Consider the following 9,570-nt stretch of genomic DNA (forward strand, 5'->3'; position numbering starts at 1 on the left):
TTACTGCATCTTGCTGATAATGCTGCAAGATTTGAATCAAGTGGCTTCATATTCCTTTCTTCCATCAACTTTACCTGATGCACAAAATACACAGAAACAAAAAAACATTGTAGAGGAAGGGGTAATTTGGGAAAATGTGAGGGGTATCCTCTACAAAACAAAACAAAAAAATATCCTTTGTAAGATTTGCTCTTTAGTATCCTCTGCAAAACAAAACAAAAAATATATATCAAAAATGAATTTTTTTATAGTTTTATATTATAATTATGCCTAGAGTAATGCATACATGAAGAACCATTTGTTAGCTCTACAACACTTTTTGAATCTGAACCTTGTCTTTCATCACTAACACCAGCACCTTTTAAAAGTTGTTGGTGTTAGTGATGAAAGACAAGGTTCAGATTCAAAAAGTGTTGTAGAGCTAACAAATGGTTCTTCAAGTATGCAATACTCTAGGCATAATTATAATATAAAACTAAAAAAAATATGGTATGGGGTTGAATGATGTACATCATGAACCAACACAACACAACAGATATGATAGTTAACTTGAATTGCAAAGTGTTGTTAATGGCATCACTTATAAGCTCCCAGTTTGGTTCGGATAGTTCTAGAGGCCTATTTCGGTAACGGCGGAGAATATAGTATTAAAAAAAAAGAAGAAGTAAAAAAGTACAATAGAGAACTGACGTGAGGAAAGGCCCGCCATTTAGGTTATTTGGCATGACTTGAGAAAGAGCAAATGCATGAGAAGTATGAGGTTGCTGCAACTGTTTTGGATCCTGATTATCATTCTTTGTAGAAAAATGATTATATGAGTACAATAGAGTCATTCATAATAATAATAGTTGCATAGCATAAAATAAGTTAGAAAGTTATTGAGAGACTACCTGTGTCCTTCTGTAATGTTGTTTCAAAATGAGATTTCAGTGTATCCTCTTCCATTGGTCCCTGCAACCATTGAAATAATTGTGTTGCACTACCCTATATAAACACACATACATACAATTATACTCACACATATGTATACTATATCAACATGTATATTTCATATATAAAAAAAAATTGAATATTGCCTCTAGCATGCCGGGTAAAGTAGAGGGATAAGGCTGGGAGTTCCCTGAATCTTCAGCACTATCCGCCCCGTCACCAGTATTTTGATCCATTGATATTTTATGTCGCTCTTTGAATTCTTTTGACTTGCGAAAAATGAACTGCACACACATGTAATAAACCAACCACTTTAATATAAAATTTAAAAAAAAAATTTAAAAGTTTTTGGGATACCATAGTTACCTTGAATTGCAAAGTGTTGTTAATGTGAACTTCATCAATTAATATGATCCCAACTTCTGAATGATAAAAAGAACTTATTGTTTGCATCACAATGTTCAAATAAAGGAATTTCAAATTACCATGTGAACTTCATCAATTACTATGATCCCAACTTCTGACAAACACCCCTCTTCCAAGAATCTATTAAGTAGAGTTTATCTTCTCAATTTTGCAAACATCAACAGATGTATCATTAGGAAGCGTTCCTCCACCTTGGCTTCCATATTAACTACGAACATGCTTGTCAAGTGGTTCCAGTAAGGCTTCCAAGATGTTCTTCCGGCATCACTTACATACAAATAATGAACTTCAAGAACATAAATACTAATTCTCAACTAATAAGATACAGAAATACCCGAACCTTCTCTGTACAAATGGACACATAGGGAAGAACAAGAAGAATTGCCACTTTTCTTATTGAAAACACTCTACGTAACATCAAGATTTTTGTAACAAAACTTTTCCCAGCACTATGCCAGAAAAGACAAATGGTTAAGAAAAAGTGATTAAGTAGAAAAGATTTAGCAGCACCCCATCCACCTGGAAAAACAGAACCTCAATTAACAAAACAAAATCGATTTTAAAGTTAAAGAAACTAGAAAATACAAATAGTTAAAAATACTAGAGAAGTACCTGCCATGGATATAGTTTTGATATTCCTCGTTTTTTATATGTTATGCATAACTCAGAATGGAGTATCATGAACTCAATGTGCAGTCATTACCAACATCCAGATGTGAAGCAAAGTGACAGTTCACAAAACATATAATCTGACCACAGATTCTCATCCTAAATCCAACTCCTCCCTATTGAAACTAGTAAATTTATAAGTTGTTATTATTACATAACTAAAAGTAAATGAGAATTTTAAAAAGCAGTTACCTTATTACCAATAGCATTTCCAAATCCACATGGAAATGCTGCCAACTCAACATCTCCAACATTACTTCTAATACAGTTCCTCACCCTGAAATTAATCACATTTTCTTATGAACTCACTTAATATAATGAGTAACACACAACAACAACAATACCAACTCTTTCTGGAGATAATAACACAGGAGGCTGATTTGGACTACCATTTTCAGTGTATCTTTGAATGTACATTGAGCCTGAAGTTGGTTTAGATAAACCAACAATAAACTGAATGAAATAATTAAAAGAAAAAAAAAAGTGAATATAAAAATATAAAATAAAATAGTATGGGAATTAATTAACCTGTAAAAGAGTAGTTTTTCCATTTCCACTTCGCCCAAAAATCAAGCCAAAACTGTAACAAACAGAGCTATATTTTACTATTTTTATATTTAATCTTACTATATGAATAGGAAATACAAATGTGGAATGATCTCAAAAAAATGAAAATGTGTATGGAAAAAAGAAAAAAAAAGAATAAAGTTGTATTGTATTTAATCTTACTATATGAATAGGAAATTCAAAATATTTTCATGAATATATAAATCCATATAACACACCCTTTTAAAAACAGTTATACTATTATAAACCAGTCAACATTGATTTATCCTGTTGGAACTTTTACACTTTGGATATTTAAAATTTTGTTTTAGTTAATAATCATTTTGAAATATTTCTTTTAATCAAATGATATTTAAAAACAGTTATACTATTATAAACCTAGTTGACTGTGACCTAACTGGGAAAGAAAATAATTTGTTACCTACCTAAATGATATGAGGTAATTGGTTTTGATAGTAGTTAATTACACCTTTTAAAAACAAAACAAAAGCAAGGGTACCTATAGAGAAATAGGTAACCTCTACTTGGACCTCTAATTCGACTGAGTAAAAGCAAGTATTCTTTGTGTGGTCCGGTCTATGTGACTTCCACAGACCAAAGCCCGATCCTGTGGGCCCTATGTTACGTACGGAAAGCAACAATTATCCATTTTAACTTACCATCATATAATTATACAGGGTTATTTCTAAAAGATGGTTGTCACATACAACTTTAGACAAAGGTAAAGCTTATATATTTATTTTATTTTTAAAAAAAAGGTAGATAGATTATTATTTATTAAGATAAATGGTTAATGTGTAGTGGTGGAGAAGGGAAGTAGCAAGTATAATTAAAGAAACTGACAAATGGTCCAAAACAATATCCTAATGATAGAATGAAGGTAAAATTTGATTCTTGAAATGGCAAGATGCTAGTTAGCATGAAAAACGTACAGGCTGTGAAAGCATATGAGTTGATATGTTCAGAAAGAGAAGATAATCATTTATGTGACTGGACATTAGCATGTGGGTGTCTGTCTATGTGCATGTGTACAATCATGATGATGACAAGGTATTAATGAATGTTTTCACATTCACACTCACACTCCATAAACAAATTACCTGCTATCTTTTTCTGAATTACTAGATTCCAACCAAAACCGATCTTGATGAGATGAGACAACATTACAACCATTAACAGGAGGTCTGGATGAATTCATCATCGGTTTGGTGGATATTCATAGTGGTGGTGTATTGGGTGTTAAGTTTACTTCCACATGCTTTCTTGAACGATTTCTGCCTCTATGCATGTGCCTTTCACAGTATTTTGAATCGGGATAAGCCTCTTTATAGCATCTCCATTTCTTTCCATCTCTTCTTCTGCATCTCCCTGGTTCTGGATCTATTTTCATCCCAAATCCCATGTGGAAACAATTCCTTACAACTCCAACTGTAGATTTGATATACATATATGTTCATCAATCACCTTTTAAAAAAATGTTTTAGTTTGGTTCATTGGTCTCTATTTTGACAAAGTGAAAAAGAGTTTTGTTTTTTTCTTATAGGAAGTACTTCAAACAGTTGGCATGCATATCCATGTTCAAAAACTTTCTTTCGAAACTATTTTCGAGTTGAGATATACTATTTTTTGTTTTGACAAGTAAAAAAGACAGCTTTTTCTTGTAGAAAATACTTCAAACAGTTGGTATGCATACCCTGTTCGACAAGCACCTATGATCCGAGGTAAAAAACTAGCATGAAAAACATATAATTAGACAATGAGCATTCATATTACAAATAAGAACATAACTCATAAGTATATAGGTGTACAACAAATAAAGAAACTAAACAAAGTGTAAACAAATCTGGAAAAAAAACCTATGAAGCTGATATGGAGAGAAGGAGAGTGCAGGAAAACTTTCGTTTATCACATTAATTGGCATCAAACTAAAATAAATCTCAGTAATACTTTAAACAGGGATGTAGAATAGAAAACTAAAAGAAATCGAAGTGGAATTGTGGTATAGCTAGGCAATTGAAGGAATTGTAAAAATAGGAGTATACGAATCTAGAATATATAATCAATTGAATCTATTGCAAGTATTATTCGAAGCATCAAATTCAGAAAAGAAATCAAAGAGGTTGTCAAGCACAGTTTTTTGTTTGATTGATGTTTTCCCGCCAATCTCCAAATCGGCGATCCAAACTCCAAATTGGTGAGCCCAAATGCAAAATTGGAGATCCCAATCAGGAATTGGATCAATTCCGAGCAGTAAAAACATGTTCCATGTCACACCCCGAAAACCGAAGGCGGAAACATTTCCGGGGTTGACTCCATGTTGAGTATCAATTTCAATGTACATAGTAAGTAAAGTAGAACAACCATTACATTACATATAAAAGTTTTACAGTTGTTTTCAAAAGTAAAGTTGTACAGTTGTGATAGATAGTATATATATATGAACAAAATGAAACAGATCTTCTGAGCACTTCAACTTTGAGCAAAAAGGATCTTCGGTACCTGTTCTAACGTTGACCTGAGAACACAAGCGGTTTTGAAAATCAGCATAACGCTGGTGAGTTCATAAGTAGTATTGTTTTGTGAGAATGTCCATGTTTCAATTATGTTTCTAAAAAGGTTATACACCAAGAAAATCCCACATTTTCTTAAAAGTTGGTTGTTGTTTCACAAAAGTAAAGTAAAGTTTGGTTGTCCAATTCGTTAAACTATTCTGTTTACGTACCAGTGTATTCCCTGGAAAGTCCCCATACTTTCCTGTATGTTGGTTTTCAATATGAAAGATGTATTCTGTTAGACCTGATTATGTACAAGGTTTCCCAGGAAGGTCCCATACCTTCCTGAATGTTAGTTATCATTGTAAAAGATGTATCCGTGTTATGTTCAATGTTTTCCCCCAGGAAAGTCCCATACTTTCCTGATTGTTGGTTACCTTATGTAAAAGATGTAAAGATGTAAACCGAAACCTGGTTATCTGTAAAATGTAATAAGTGATTCATTATTACTATAAGTAAATCTCTGTTATCCTAATTGCGAGTTCCATAACCATACTAGAGACTGAACCTGTGGCGATAAGTAGTCCACGACCTTATGACTTTCGTCACCCTTGAACCATTTCGGTTCGGTTGTAGCTAGCAGCCAGGTGTGGGGTAGTCAGCCCCGTATAGATCTATACACTCAAGTCACGCTCTATAAATCCCAGAGATTCTGGTTACGGGTGTAGTCCTCCACTCGCGTATCTCTATGGAGTGTTCCCCGAGGACGTGTCTCCAATCATACAGGAATAACAAACTTACTAGTAATAATATGATAATCCTCCATTCGCGTATCTATGTGGAATGTTACCGAGGACTATACGGTGTACAAATTATATTGTTCATGTGTTCTAATGTCATGCTTTTAACTGATAAAATGTGGAAAAAAATATTTGTGAAATATATAAAACATAACAGCTTATAAAACCTATTTCACAAATAAATGTTACGTGATCTGCATGTCTTACTGGTTATCAGATGTGTATATCAGTATTAAAAAGCATATGAAATGTGAAACACACACATGAAAATACGTCTTGTGTACAAGAAAACCCTTGTACTTTGCTTGTGTCCCCCCCCCCCCCTTGAAAACAGTGAAAAACAATGAAAAAGGGTAGGGGTATGAACTCACCAGGTTTGGTATGTCCCTATGTAAAATGTAATAATGTCCATATGTAATAATGTCTAAGCGTGGGTTCGGGGCTTGATTACTCGCGATGTCCCTATGTAAAATGTAATAATGTCCATATATAACTAATTAGATTTACAATTACTAATTATATGGAACATTACACTCCAACGAGGTTAAACACCTCAATACGAGCGTTTGGAGCGACCCGGGTGACATCTTCGGACGTAATTCGGCTCTAGGGACTTGGGACTTGAGTTTACTCTCCAAAAGTAAACATATAAAGGAGTTTACAGCCACAAAACACACACACACACATGAGTTTACGGCCGTAAACTCATGTTGGTGTGATTTTGAGAGTTTAATGGCTTGAATGGACTTAGGGATTGTTGGAATGGACTTCTAGAATGCCTTGGATTAATTTGTTTGGATTTATAACATTTAAAAAGGGAGTTTAAGGCTGTAAAGTTAGAGTTTACGGCCGTAAACTCACCCATGGTCAAGAAAAATTTGTTTAAGGCACAAGGAGCAATCACATGTCATTCTAACTAATTTTCTAAGGCTTGGTATCAATTTTTGGCTTCAATTAACACCTTTATATGGGTTTACGGCCCAGACACATACTCTCTGGTCGTAAACTCTAATATGGTTAAGGAAAATTAGTTTTTGATGCTTAAAACACTCATATGTAATTCTAGGAATTTTTTCAGAGCCTTAAAGGTGCATTTTGGGCATTTTTAGCATGATTATATGAGTTTACGGCCAAAGGCTATGTGCTTAGGCCGTAAACTCCAATATGTAAGGCATTTGATGTGTTTAAGGTCTCCAAACCATTTTTAGATGATTCTAGGATTTACCACAAGGCTGTTGGTTAAGTTACAAGGCATTTGGACATGTTTAAAGGCTCTTAATCCCCATTTTAGAGGAGTTTACGGCCCAAGAAAGAGCCTTGGCCGTAAACTCTCTTTTGTCCCATATAATTCATGATTTATATGTTTCAACTCCCAATTAATAAGTCTTAACGTCGTATCTAAGTCCCATATATGATTTGGAAGGGTTAAATGGCTCAAAAACCCTCATTTGTAGGTGTTTACGGCCCAAGCTTGATCCTTGGCCATAAACTCATGTTCTAGGTCCTAAAACATAGATTATACTCACATTTGAAGGCTAAAGAGGTTGTATAGCATGCTAGGGAAGTTACCTCAAAGATTTGAAGCCTTAAACTTGAGATTTGGACCTTTAATTCTAGTTTGAGGAGAGAGGTTGGAAATGTTTATGTAAGAAATGGCCAAAAGCTTCAAATGGAAGCTTTGAATCACGTATATAGTGCTCGAAAATTGGACTCGATGGAATTCTACCCGATACCGGCGTTAAGTGGGGCTTTTGGTCGTACCCGACCAAATTGTCGTGACCCGATATGGTCGATTCTAGAATTATTCTGATAGTTATAATGGGGTGTTAAAATGATTTCTAATGGCATTAAGACACCCATTAAGTCATTTTAGATCAATATAAGTTAATGACTTAATAAAATGGCGAAATCAGAAACGAATTTGGAAACGATGTTTGGTTGATCAAATTGGATTACAAGTTGTGTTACAAGAAGTGATATGAAATTTTGGGTTGTTACATTATCCCCCCGTTAGAGGGAATTTCGTCCCAAAATTCAAGACAAAATACAAGACAAATACAAATCATGGATCTAGAAAGAGTTGTGGATACTTCTGTTTCATCGAGTTTTCCCGCTCCCAAGTGAACTCCGGTCCTCGCTTGGCATTCCAGCGAACCTTCACTAACGGGATGCGACTTTGTTTCGTACGTTTGACTTCTCGATCCATGATTTCGATCGGTTCCTCCACGAAGTTGAGGTTTCATCGATCTGAATCTCATCTAACGGAATCACTAGGGTTTCATCAGATAGGCACTTCTTGAGATTTGAAACATGGAAGACAGGATGGATGTTACTGAGCTCGTGAGGTAAACGAAGTTTATAGGCTACCGGACCAATCCTGGCGAGAATCTCAAAAGGTGCAATGTACCTCGCATTAAGTTTCCCACGCTTACCAAAGCGTACAATGCCTTTCCAGGGCGAGACCTTCAACAGGAGACGGTCTCCAACCTGGAATTCCAGTGGTTTCCAATGGTTATCAGCGTAACTCTTCTGGCGATCACGTGAAGCTTTCAATCGTTCTCAAATTTGGATGATCTTCTCGGTGGTTTCATGGATGATCTTAGGACCAGTGAGCGCACTGTCAGGGACTCGACTCTTGGCTAGCTGTGTATCTCCCACCTCGGCGCAGCACAGAGGGGATCTCCACTTACGACCGTATAGGGCTTCGAACGGGGCAACCCCAATGCTGGTGTGATAACTGTTGTTGTATGAGAATTCGATCAAAGGTAGATGTGCGTCCCACGACTTTCCAAAGTCAATGACACATGCCCTAAGCATGTCTTCCAGAGTTTGGATTGTTCTCTCACTCTGTCCATCTGTCTGAGGATGATATGCCGTGCTCATATCCAGTTGGGTTCCAAGAGCTTTCTGAAGAGACTGCCAAAATCGGGGGGTAAACATGCTATCTCGATCAGAAATAATGGACGCAGGTATACCGTGCAGTCGGACTACCTATTGGATGTAAATCCGAGTGAGTCTTTCCATCTTGTATGATTCTTTGATCGGAACGAAGTGAGCGGACTTTGTCAAACGATCGATGATGATCCAAATGGTATCATACCCACTCGAGCACTTGGGTAGTATGGTGATGAAATCCATGGTGATCATCTCCCATTTCCATTCAGGTATCTCGGGTTGCTGGAGCAGACCCGATGGTTTCTGGTGCTCAACTTTTACTTTGGCGCAAGTCAGACACTTGCCCACGAACGTAGCTATTTCAGCCTTCATGCTTGGCCACCAGTATTGTTTCTTGAGATTTAAGTACATCTTGTCGGAACTCGGGTGAACAGAGTATCTGGTTCTGTGTGCTTCCTCCATGACTATCTCTCTGAATCCTCCGAACTTGGGAATCCAGATCCGATCCATGAAACAATGGACTCTGTCACCTCTGATCTCAAGTTTCTTTTCCATTCCTCTCAAAGCTTCGGTCGATATGTTCTCGGGTTTGAGGGCTTCTAATTGAGCTTCTTGGATTTGCATGGGTAAATTGGAATGGATGGTCATCGTCTGGTTCTTCACCTTGCGGCTTGCACTCTCCTTTCTGCTAAGAGCATCTGCTACCACATTGGCCTTGCCGGGATGGTAGCGTATTTCACACTCGTAATCACTGAGCAGTTCTACCCATCGTCTCTGTCTCATGTTCAAGT

General features: G+C 36.2%; 1 long non-coding RNA gene across 1 annotated transcript; it reads right to left on the reverse strand.

The window, feature by feature from the left end:
- Window positions 1-548: 548 nt before the first annotated feature.
- LOC145001093 (uncharacterized) lies at window positions 549-1,056 on the reverse strand. The gene is made up of 3 exons (XR_013661480.1): window positions 891-1,056; window positions 691-794; window positions 549-618 (listed from the first exon to the last, which is right to left on the reverse strand). It is a non-coding gene; the product is annotated as an uncharacterized LOC145001093 (long non-coding RNA).
- Between the last annotated feature and the right edge of the window lie 8,514 nt (window positions 1,057-9,570).

The sequence above is a fragment of the Lactuca saligna genome, chromosome 1 (assembly GCF_052625555.1).
Source record: "Lactuca saligna cultivar CGN05327 chromosome 1, ASM5262555v1, whole genome shotgun sequence".
Lineage (NCBI taxonomy): Eukaryota > Viridiplantae > Streptophyta > Magnoliopsida > Asterales > Asteraceae > Lactuca > Lactuca saligna.